Source organism: Mastomys coucha, unplaced genomic scaffold (assembly GCF_008632895.1).
Source record: "Mastomys coucha isolate ucsf_1 unplaced genomic scaffold, UCSF_Mcou_1 pScaffold16, whole genome shotgun sequence".
In the NCBI taxonomy this organism is placed as follows: domain Eukaryota; kingdom Metazoa; phylum Chordata; class Mammalia; order Rodentia; family Muridae; genus Mastomys; species Mastomys coucha.
This window is the reverse complement of record NW_022196898.1, coordinates 37,830,112-37,842,738: the sequence shown is the minus strand read 5'-3', so window position 1 is coordinate 37,842,738 and position 12,627 is coordinate 37,830,112. Positions and strand designations below refer to the sequence as shown.

The 12,627-nt window shown below is 37.4% G+C and overlaps 1 protein-coding gene across 4 annotated transcripts in view; it reads right to left on the bottom strand.

Moving 5' to 3' along the window:
• The window catches only part of Ash1l (ASH1 like histone lysine methyltransferase), a 126,688-nt gene that overhangs the window by 110,963 nt on the left and 3,098 nt on the right, over positions 1 to 12,627 (bottom strand). The window contains exon 2 of one of the 4 annotated variants that reach the window (XM_031374436.1): positions 3,615 to 3,774. The exons of the other annotated variants lie outside the window; for them this stretch is intronic. The gene's annotated coding sequence lies outside the window, so the exon portion shown is untranslated. The remainder of the gene's footprint in view (positions 1 to 3,614; positions 3,775 to 12,627) is intronic. 4 annotated transcript variants of the gene reach the window in all.

Below are 12,627 nucleotides of genomic sequence, written 5' to 3'. Positions count from 1 at the left end.
AAAAAAAAAAAAAAAAAGAAAGAAAGAAAGAAAGAAAGAAAGAAAGAAATGGTGCATGCATATAATGCCAAAACCTGAGAGCTTTGAGGAAGAACTTCCAAATTCCCGATCAGAAGGGACAGTTTAGTGAGACTCTGTCTCAAAAACAAAACAATAAACAGGAAGGAAACAACAACAACAAAACATATGACTGACTAAAGATCCAGGTCTTCAATCCTGAAAAAGAAGAAACCTTATTTCTCAAACAATTTTTTAAATAATGTAAAATGTTTTATACTTTAAGTGTCGCTTGTGGTTCTATCACACACTTTCTCTCCATATAAAACATAAAGCTCTACTGGTTTTTAAGATAGCTTCAGAATCCTGAAAAACAAGTTTTTCCACTCAATTTAGCAATGACAAAACTTGAACTAAATTTGATTTTAGTTTTAATTACCAGAATTTCTAAGAATTATGTTCAATAATACAGAAATATTAAAGCATTTGATAAGAGTACTTTTCCAAAAGCTTTTAACAAATCAGTGTTGGTTCATTCAATCGATATTATACTACTAAAAGTTAAAATAAATAAATAAATAAAATATAAAACCAACAGATCCTACCCAAAACTTCTGGCATCAAATGTTCTAGACTGCAGAGTTTTTGTTGTTCCTACTTTGTCACCATTTCATTATTGGCCTTGAACTTGTAATCCTTCTTCTTCAACTTCCTAAGAACTGAGATTATGGCCATGTACTGCTACAGCTACAATAGCATGCTGTTTTGAATGTCTGAAGTAATATGGCTTGTTAACGGCACTTTTTTCAGTTTCTATCTAAAACTAAGAGTGCCATGTTATATGTAACTTATTGTTTCCTTCTATAGTATATTTAATTTAAAATATAGTTACAAGCCGGCCAGTGGTAGCGCACGTCTTTAATCCCAGCACTTGGGAGGCAGAGGCAGGTGGATTTCTGAGTTCGAAGCCAGCCTGGTCTACAGAGTGAGTTCCAGAACAGCCAGGACTATACAGAGAAACTCTGTCTCGAAAAACCAAAAAACAAAAATAAATAAATAAATAAAATATAGTTACAAAGATAAATAAAGAATTAAGAACTGTTGCCTTTCTGCTCAAAGAAGCAAATTCAACATTCATTTTAAATGTAGTTATGTGATTTACATGTGGAACAATCCAGAACAAACTAGTGAAACTGAAAAGAAAGTAAAAAGGATATTGGTCAGCTGATAAGAGTGCTTGCCTAATACATATCAAGTCCTGGATTCTATCCCCAGCACTGGAAGGTAGAGGCAGGGCAATCAGAAGTACAGGGTCATCCTTGGAGGGGGACAGCAAGTTCAAATACAGCCTAGGACACATAAGACTACTCCTACCCCTAACAAACAGAAAAGAAACTTAAAACTAGCTTCATGGCATAGAATCCTTTAGCATATATGACTATGTTTATACCATTATGAACAAACTGCTAAATTAATTACATTAGTAGGATACACATTTATGTAACTACAAAATATGATTATCTGACAATAAGGTAGAATTACTTATGAATTTTTTGAAATCACCATAATAATTTACCAATGTTATTTGCTGTCTATTTGGCAACATGCCACTAAATATCTAGGAAAGCAACATAAAGTTACAATTTCCAACTAGGGCATGTATGAAGACCTAGACTTAATTCCTACCACCAAATACAAAAACAAAATAACTGCATATAGTGATATACTTCTGCAATTCCAGCACTTAGGAAAAAGAAGCAGGAGTTTTGGGTCATATAAAGCAAATTCAAGGCAAACCTGGGCTACATGAAAGAGAAAGAAACAAACAAAACAAAGAAACAACCTTTACTACATATGTGTAAAATGTCTGAATGGAAAAAAACTCAAACTTGTTCTTCATAATCATACCCTATTTCTTCTCTCAAGTGAATACCTCTCTCAACCTACTGCCACAATAATCCCATATACAAGTAACAAACAATAGATCTGATAAAATAAAAAGGCCAAGGACACAGCTCAGTGGGTTTAATTGCCTTCAAATAACGTACACTCTCACACAAACATGCATTAGTGACGACATGAATACATATTAATACAGTGTTATGAGGCTGTGGGTATTGCTTAGTACAGCACTTGCCTAACATGGACAAGGTCAACCCCAGCACAGAGAGGGAGGGGAGGAGGGAGTGAGAGCAGCAGGAGGAAAACAGGCAAGCAATACATTGGTCTCTGATACAAAATCACTATGACAATTTAACTACTTGTGGAAGACGATTTACTGTTCAGATACCTTTAGCACTATCACCAATAGGATGGAAATAACCATACTTTTTATAAACACTACAATGAGTCCTGATTATAAGTTTAACATTTATAACTTAAAATTAAAATCCCTAATGTTTTACTGAGCTTTTACTATATGCAAAGCTCTTTTTATAGATGAAAAGACAGGCTTTATAGCCAATAAAAGAGTCAAATTTACCATTTAAGGATCAGACAGGTTGGCCTGATTTTTCTTAGATGTGTCATACTGCCTTTAAATAATTTTCAGACCTGACTTTTACTCCTCTCTGCTACATTTGAAATTCTATTAACCTTCCTAGTATTTCTCTAACCATTCAACCACTACCTTCATAGATCCATTAAATGTATGCATGCAAATGAGAGAGGTGGACCAGGGTATTGTACCTGAGTGTCAAAGTGTATGAACAAACGAGTATGCCCCTGAATATCTTAAAGTTTTTGGTGTTTTCCTTAATAGTTCTCTTATTTATTTATTTATTTATTTATTCATTCATTCATTCATTCTCCCTTTTCTTCCTCCCCCTTCTCTCTCTGTTCCTCCCTCCTCCCCTCTCCTCCCCATGTGTGTGTGGGGTTTTTTTGTTTTTTGGTTTGTTTTTTTGTTTTTGTTTTTGTTTTTTGTTTTTTTGAGACAGAGTTTCTCTGTATAGCCCTGACTCACTCTGCAGACCAGGCTGGCCTCGAACTCAGAAATCCACCTGCCTCTGCCCCCCAAGTGCTGGGATTAAAGGCGTGCGCCACCACTGCCCCACTGTGTGCGTGTTTTCAGGTGAGCACATACATTCTTTAGCATAAGTTTTTGCGTCAGAGGCTAACTTTTACAAGTCAATTCTCTCCTTCCAACATGAGGTTCCCAGGAATCAAACTCAAGTTGTTAAACTCAGCAGAAGCCCTGCCTTTATCTGCTAAGCCACCACAATAGTGTCCCTTAATTTGAGTTGGAGCTTCTCAAAGATCCTCAAGCTCGCAGATTTGGCTAGGCTAACTGGCCAATGAACTCCAAGGATCCGCCTGTCCCTCCCTCTCCCCAGAGGTTACAGTTCAACTACTGTTAAGTGATAGGGATATGACCTCAAGGGATATGCTTATGCACCAAACACTTGAACATCTCCTGAATGCTTGGGAAGCAGGTGGATATTTGTGAGTTCCAGGTCAGCCAAGAATATACAGAAGATCTGTCTCAAAAAAGAAAAACCAAACCAAAATTTAAAAAAATAGTAAAATCTGATGATCTGTCACCAAATGGCGATGACTGTGCTTATTAAATTTTATCAAGCAAACTCAAAGAAGTTAAAACTCACTGAAATACTCACTTTAATGTAATCTGGTAGTCAATCAGATTGGGACATTTTCCATTTATTTGTTTTGCTGTATAAGTGCAATCTATACACGTAGGTGTGTGGGCATCTTTCTCTTTCCCTCCATTTGTATGTGCAGGATGGAAGACAACCTTGGCACAAGCCCACTTAAAAACTAAACAACCAAACAAACAAACAAAAAAAAACAAAAACAAGATCAATCTATATATCCTTGACGGCCCTGGAACTTGCTCTGTATGTTGACCTCAAACTCAGAGCTTCACCTACCTCTACCTCCAGAAAGCTGGAATTAAAAGTGTCTATCACCAAGCCCAGCTCACTGGCTCACCAAAATTCCAGCATTCTGGAGGCAGCCCCCCCAGCCTCACACACACTTTTGTTTTTGAGACGGGGTCTTACTATGTAACTCTGGCTGTACCCCCAAAATGAACCACTTCTAAGGTGAGACCGGAGTTTGAAACAGGAAAATCAGAAATTCAAGGGCTATCTAGCCTGGAGTTACAAACACATAGAAATAACATAGCAAAAGGCAAGAACCAACTCTTGGAAGTTGTCATCTGACTTCCATTCTCTCTCAAAGTACATATGAAAGCCATGTGCATACATAATAACATTTTTTAAAAACTGAAATTCAGGAGGCAGAGGCAGGAGGAGGATCTCTGAGTTCAAGGCCACCCTGATGAAGTTCCAGGACAACCAGGGCTACACAGAGAAACTGGGACTTGAAAAACAAAAAAACAAAAACAAAAACAAAAAACAAATAAAAATTGAAATCCATGGACTAGGTATAGTTGTACATGCTTTTAATTCTTGTATTCAGGAGGCAGAAGCAGGTGGATCTCTGAGTTCAAGGCCAGCCTGGTTTACTGAGCAAATTCTAAGCCAGCCAGGACTATACAAAACTCTGTCTCAAAAAATAACAAAGAAATAGTCTGTCCCTTTCCCTCAACATAGTAAGAAATATGGGAGCACTGGAAATCTATAATTAGTTGACTGATAAATGAATGCATAAATAACTGAAGGAAAGTGTTTAGACCTTTGAAACTAAGCATACTAATTGACACCTTTAATCTCAGCACTGTATAGCTTAGGTAGGAGGTCTGCTGTGAGTTGTACACCAGTTTGAGCTATATATAGTGAGTTTAAGGTTATCCAGGACTACACAATGTGAGATGCTATCTCTAAATAAATGAATAAATAAATAGAGGTAGAGTGGGGGCTGTTTTAATTTTTTATTTACTTTTGTATGTTTGAGTGTGAACAGCAGCTGTTCCACATACATGCCCAAGCCTAGTGGCCTAAGAAGTCAGAAGAGGAGTCAGATTCCCTGGAACAGGAGTTACAGATGATTGTGAGCCACCACGTGGGTGCTGGAACCTGAACCTAGGTTCTCTGTAGGAGCAAAAGTACTCTTAACCAATAAGCCATCTCTACAGCCTGAGAAAGAAGATTTTGAGTAATTCAGCAGTCTTGCGCAATAACACTTGTTAGGATAATTCTGAGACTCTCTTTTTATTACATTTATTTCCTTATATGGGGGTGGGCATGCATATGCAGCATGGATATCAGAGAACAGCTTGAGTTAGTTCTTTCCTTGCACTTGTGGGTTCCTTCAGGTTAAGTAGCAAGCACTTTAACTGCCTGAGCCATCTCACTAGCCTTTATTGTTTTGTTTTGGGTTTTTTTTTGCATTTAAAGGTTTATTTTATCTTAAATAATATGTGTGAGTGCAAGTACCTACACAGTTCAAAAGCATCAGATTCCCTGGACTGGAAGTGGTTGTGAGATGCCCAATGAAGGTGCCAGGAATCAAGCTCTGCTATGGCACTATGAGCTCTTAACTACTGAGTCATCTCTCTAGCCCTGCTTATTTGTTTTTATTTGATTTGAGACAGGTTCTCTTTATGCAGATCTGGCAGGTCTGGAATGTTCCTTGTAAACCAGTCTGGCTTTGAACTCCTAGAGGTCTGTTTGCTTGTGCCTCCCAAAGGCCTGTGCTATCACAACCAGCTTTTTATTTTTTTTAAAGGTTTACTTTTATTTTATGTATATATGTGTTTTGCCTTTATACATATCTAGGCACCATATGTGTACAGCACATGAGCAGGTCAGAGGAGGATGTCTGATGCCTGGAACTGGAGTTGCAGAGGGTTATAAAATGCTATATGGGTGCTGAGAATCTAACCTGGATCCTCTGAAAGACCAAGTGTTCCTTTTAACCACTAAGCCATCTTTCTAGTTCTCCATTGTTTTTTTTTTAAACAGTAACAGATTAACAATGTAAGCTTTAGAAATGTATTATATGACATTATCTATCAATTAACAGTCTTTTTAAAAATTTATTTTATGTGCATTGGTGTTTTGCCTGAATGTAAGTCTGTGAGATGGAGTCAGATGTCATGGAACTGGAGCTGCCATTGAATCCTGGAAATTGAGCCTGGGAGTTCTTAACCACTAAGCCATCCTCTCCAGCTCCCTAGCCCCCAACAACCCCACACACATTTTTGGGGAGGGGGTTTCGAGACAGGGTTTCTCTGTATAGCCCTGGTTGTCCTGGAACTCACTCTGTAAACCAGGTTGGCCTCGAACTCAGAAATCCACCTGCTTCTGCCTCCCAAGCGCTGGGATTAAAGGCGTGCGTCACCACTACCCGGCTTTTTTTTTTTTTTTTTTTTTTTTTTTTTTGAGACAGGGTCTCACTCTGCCAGGGTTAACTCTGGCAGTCCTGAAACCATGTAGACCAGGCTGGCCTCAAACTCAGAGATCTGCATGCGTCTGCCTCCCAAGTGCCAAGGCACGTGCCCCTACATCCAGCCCATTTAACTGACTTAAAAAAATTATTTTTTTTACCCAGGCGTGGTGACACACGCCTTTAATCCCAGCACTTGGGAGGCAGAGGCAGGAGGATTTCTGATTTCGAGGCCAGCCTGGTCTACAGAGTGAGTTTCAGGACACCCAGGGATACACAGAGAAACCCTGTCTCGAAAAACAAAAAAAAAAAAAAAACAAACAAAAAAAAAAAATATTTTATATTATGTTTTACATAGTATGGGACTAAAATATCTGACACTAACAAGAGATGGAGACCAAAGTGGTCAAGATGGTGCAGAGGGGAAAGATCTTGCAGCTAAGCCTGAAAACCTAAGAAAACTGACTTCTGAGAGTTAGCCTCTGACCTGTGCATTCCAAGTGTGTGAGCATGCACACAAATATACACACTAAGTAAAAAAATAAATGTAACTGTAAAAACTAAAAACAAGGATGAAATACTAATTGTTTATAGAACTTGCATTCATCTCAGCTATAGTTGTCAGCCATCTTAGAGAGATATATGTTTAACAAATCACCCTGAGCAAAATGGCCAGACACCATCTCAAAAAAAATAAACAACAACAACAACAAAACTAGGCTAAGTATGATAAGAAACGCCTATAATCTCAGAATTCAAGAGGTTGAGGCAAAAGGATCAAGTTTAAGACAAAACTGAGTTAAACAGTGAGCTTTGGGCCAACTTGAACTAAGAATGAGAGCCAATTTCAAAATAAAATAAAATATAATTAGGTAATTGAATAAATTCTTAAGAGGGACTATTTAAAATGTTTTCTCAGGAACATCCTCTCAGCTTAAGAGCAGACTTTGCTGTCACTGTCTTGCTTCTGCTCATCATGAACACCACATGGGTTCTAAAGTAGGTAACAAACCCAAAAGTACAATTTCCCAGCTACTCATACATAGTGTTCATCATCAGGACTTCAAAATCAAACCAATATGGATTTCATTCTTGTAAATAGCAAAATGCCTTGGGACTGAACAATTCTGCTTTGTTCAATATCTCCAATGCCAACTCATTTCTTTGTGGTAATTGGATTCCGTAAGAAAATATTTTTAACATTTTGTCAGTATGACTAAAATAATAGAAAAGTATTAACATGTTACTTGTCGCTTATAAATCTGATAAAAGCCAACAATAAGCTTTCCTGACTAATATGAGAACATCTAAAAGCAGTGATGGGAATCTCTAGTCACTTTTGTTGTTAGAGGGATTCCCTAATGACTATATAGATTACCAGCAGTCAGTAATCTCAAGTAAATTAATTCCAATGATCATCGAATAGAGTATCTTAAGAGTTATATAAACCTACCTATGGAGATTAGTTTTCAATATAAAAATGAAAGAGCAGGGGCTGGAGAAATGGCCTTCTTCCAGAGAACTTCAGTTCCCAGTACTCACAAGGTGCCTCATAAGCATCTCTAACTCCAATTCCAGGAGATTGAACTCTCACTTCTGTCTACATAGGTACCAGATATACAAATGAAAAAGACAAACATGCAGCCAAAAAACAAAAACAAATCTTTTCTTTCTTTCTTTCTTTTTTTGGTTTTTGAGACAGGGTTTCTCTGTGTAGCCCTGGCTGTCCTGGAACTCACTCTGTAGACCAGGCTGGCCTTGAACTCAGAAATCCGCCTGTCTCTGTCTCCCAAGTGCTGGGATTAAAGCGTGAGCCACCAATGCCTGGCAAAACTTTTCTTTAAATTGAAAAAAGTTAAGAGTAAAAGTAATAAATACTAAAAATAAGATTCATAGATTCCTCAAACATGTAAGACACAATGACAGAAATATAACTCTAAAATAGTACTTATATTTAAGCTAAATTCACCACACTCTGCTATTAACAATTCTAATGACTCAGTTAATTTAAAAATAAAACTAAATAAAATAAATAAAAAGAGGACTTCTGAGGTGGGCTTAGTATATGCCTATAATCCTAGCACTTGGAAGGTTTAAGAATCAGGAAGACTAAAAGTTCAAGGTTGCAGGCCAACCTAAGTTACAGGAGACCCTACTTTTCCAGGTAATTATTAGGATGACAAGCTGAAAGGCTAATATCTTCATACAAAGAAAGAAACAGGAGTGGGATGGTAGCTCAGCTGATAAAGTTCTTGCCTTATAAGTATGAAGCCCTGACTCTGAGCCCCAGTACCAACATAAAAAGAACCAGTGTGGTGCTTATGATCTCAGTGCTAGGATATATATAGCTGGAGCTAGTCAGTCCACCTAGTCTACTAGTTGAACAGTGAGCCAGTAAGAGACTCTATTTCAAAGATAAGATAGACAGCAACTGAGGAATGACACTTGAAGTCTCCTCCCACTTCCACTCACAAGAACACACAGACACATGTATGCAAATGAAAACACAGAAAAAATTACATCTAAGAAAAAATGTAAGAACTAGCAATATATACAAAAACAATAATAAACAACTACAATTCTGCACATTTTTCATTTTTGTAATAACAAGGTTTGAAGTATCTATTCTTTTTGAAGGCTGAAACATATTAAGGCTCTTATGTGTTTTTAAAATACTCAGACTGAGACTGGAGGGATGGCTCAGCAGTTATGAGCACTTACTACTTTTGTAGAGGACCAGAGTTTAGTTGCCAGCACCAGGTTGGGTTGTTTGATCCACTTTTAACTCCAACTCCAGGGGGATCTAATACCCTCTTCTGGCCTCTCAATGTAATCTCTCTCAGTTTCTCTTTGTCTCTCTCTCCCATGTGCATACACCAACAAAAATAAGTATCTTTTAAAATTCCTTAAAATACTCAGATCTGGGCTGGAGAGATGGCTCAAGTGGTTAAGAGCACCAACTGCTCTTCCAGAGGTCCTAAGTTCAATTCCTAGCAACCACATGGTGGATCACAACCATCTGGAGTGGAACTGATGCCCTCTTCTGGTATGTCTGGTGTGTACTCATATACATAAAATAAATAAATAAATCTTTAAAAAAAATACTCAGACCAACATACTTAGTTCAAATAGGAATATGAAGATTTTTGTTTTGTTTTTTGGAAACTGCAACTATATACACGGTCAGACTTCTCCACTATGCACAAACAAATGGGCAGGAATGGAAGTGGCCACGTCTTTATTAGCAAAGCACAGAGGAAACCTTAAAGGCAATGGAACTGTTAATACTGTAAAGGAAATACCCTGCAAGATGTCTGGAAGTTCACAATGAAAGAACATAATCCTTTCCTACTTCTGGTTTGGTTGGTTTGAAAAAAGGTCTTACCAAGTAACCCAGCCAACCTTTAACTGGATGGTCTAGGTCTTTCTTTCATTACTCTTCCGAAAGAATTTAAAACACCCTCCTCCCCTTCCTTCCCCACCCCAATGTGTGTGTGTGAGATTTGGTTTGGTTTTTTTTGAGACAAGATCACAAATGCTACCCAGGTTGACCTTTAACACACAGACTTAAGTGACCCTCCTACATATGGAGTTCCTGCTGGCTTGGGCCTCATGAGTTTGAGGCTAGTCTGAGCTACATAGTGAATTCTGGGACAGCCAAGACTATTATGTGAGACACTGCCTCAAAAAAAATTAATTAATTTTGAAGTATGTGAAATACACAAAGGATAAAACTTATACATATGTGAAAAAATATATATGCATATGCATGTATATATAGGCATATGGCATAAGTAACAAATAAAGCAACACCATGGACATACTCATTAAGTATTGAAGAAAACATTAAACTTTTCACAAAGTTTTACAGAGGCCATTGTAATACAAAATAAGAGACCAGGGATGGAGAGATAAATATATATTAATGCTTATACTTGTGCTCAGCACCCACATAGTAGCCAACAACGATACGTTCTCAAGATCCAAGTCCCTCTTCTCACCTCCATGGATACCAGACACACACATGGTACACATGCATATACACAGACAAAGCATACACATAAAGTAAATCTGAAAAAAAAAAAAAAAGACAAAATACTTTTACTAAGACCCCCCAGTCTATCCTGTTAAAATACCTTCTCCAAAATAAGTTAAATGCTTTTCTTAAACTTCTTTTTTTTTAAAGAGTGTTTTTAAGATTTATTTATTTATTATATGTAAATGTAGCTGTCTTCAGACACCCCAGAAGAGGGCATCAGATCTCATTACAGATGGTTGTGAGCCACCATGTGGTTGCTGGGATTTGAACTCAGGACCCTCGAAAGAGCAGTCAGTGCTCTTAACCTCTGAGCCATCTCTCCAGCCCCAACTTCTACTTTTTTTAAAGTACACTAATTGTTTTTAATTTCAAATCATTTCATGGGTAGTTGTCAAACAATTCCTGAATTTTACATCCAGAAGGAATTTTTTTCATTTTTACATACCCCCAAATGTCATCAAGACCTTTTTACAGAAATTTCCTACAGGTAAACATAGTAATATCCTGGGCTAGTGAAACCCCTTTTTCAAAAAACAAAGCAAGCTATTGGGATTAAAGGCATGCTCCACCACCACACCCAACATGAAGGTACTTAAAAAATTTTCTTCTTTACTTTTATGTGTATGTGATTGTGCCAAAATTACTTTATGTCTACCACATTCATCCAAACACTTGCATAGACTAGAAGAAAGCATTGGATCCCCTGGAATTATAGTTATAGGCAGTTGTGATCTGTCATTTGCGTTCTTGAGAACCAAACCTGGTCTTTTGCAAAAGTAGTAAATGCTCTTTACTAATGGCCATTTCTTTAGCCCCTGAAAGGATTTTAAGTATATAACCTTACATACAGTATATAGGTTTTATAGCCTCCTAATAATAAATATGCTTCAAAAGCCTGCAGACCTGATTCTGATCTGAAACTATACAAAGATGGAGGGAGATGACCAACTCTACAAAGTTGTCCTCTGACTTCCAAATGTGTACCATGACAAGCACACCCAGACACACATCAAGCACATACATGTAATTAAAATATTATCAAAAACTCTTCACAAGCTATAAAATCTCAATTCATCCTTCTAGTCTGAGAGTCCTCAATATTATGCAAGTCATTGACTCATCTGGATTGAAATCTCTAGAACAACAGACACTACACATCATTTACCTTAAGTGCTCTCCATGAAAGAATAATGAAATGTGCTTATAACTAAACAAAAATCTAAATAAGAGGGAGATGAACATCTTAACATACAACTGAGGGGAAAAGACTATTTCTCAAAAATAAGAATATAAAGATGTACTATATTATATTTCCTTATCAAATATAGTCCACAATTATTTACTAACTGCAGAAATACATTTTAAGAAGATAAGTTCTCTTTTCTCTTTCTGGTGTTCTGAGAGTCTCACTCTACAGCTTAGGCTAGCCTAGAGCTCACTATGTAGTCCAGGCTGGCCTTGAATTCACAATAATCTTCCTGCCTGGGGTTTTCTAAATGCTCTGGTGAGTCACCATGCCTGTCAAGTTCTCCTGATGACACAGTCAAGGATTACTACAACATTCACCTTCAAACTTAAATAAATCTCTACACCTAAACAAAATTCAAGGGAAAAGTGGGTATTTAAAAATAAGACCTTCTGAATAAATACTGATGTTATTTCATTACAACTTAAGCCCCTGAAAGTATATACATAATAGCTGGGCATGGTGATGTATGCTTTTAACCCCAGTACTCAGGTCAGAGAGCATATATACATATGCTCTAGACTAGGAAACATCCCAATAATATAGTTGAGTTAGATCAAAGATTCTTTCCTCATTTTCCAAGAGGGGATCTGTACTACAAAACTATCCTTTCGAAGAATTCCTACAGTCCAGCCAAGAAGTTCCAATATCCAAAGGCACATATCAATAATTTACAGATCCCAAAACAGTTTACTCATAAATGCCAAAAGAAACTGCCAAAGAAGCCAGGCGAGTTGGCTCATGACTGTAACCCCAGAAGGCTATGTTAAGAAGATTACAATCCTCAAATTTTAGGCCAGGCTGGGCCACATAATGGGTCCTGGGCCAGGCTGGGCTATATAGTGAGTGAGACCCTTTTTCAAAAAAACAACAAAAGGAAAATGTCAAAGAAGGTATACTCTATTATAAACATGCCACCTGTTGGATGACGTTACTCTTGTGTGCATCTGCCTGAATTCTTTCTAAATTAAGTAGCTTTTTCATTTTTTTCCTCTCTCTGTCTCGTGTGTGTGTGTGTGTGTGTGTGTGTGTG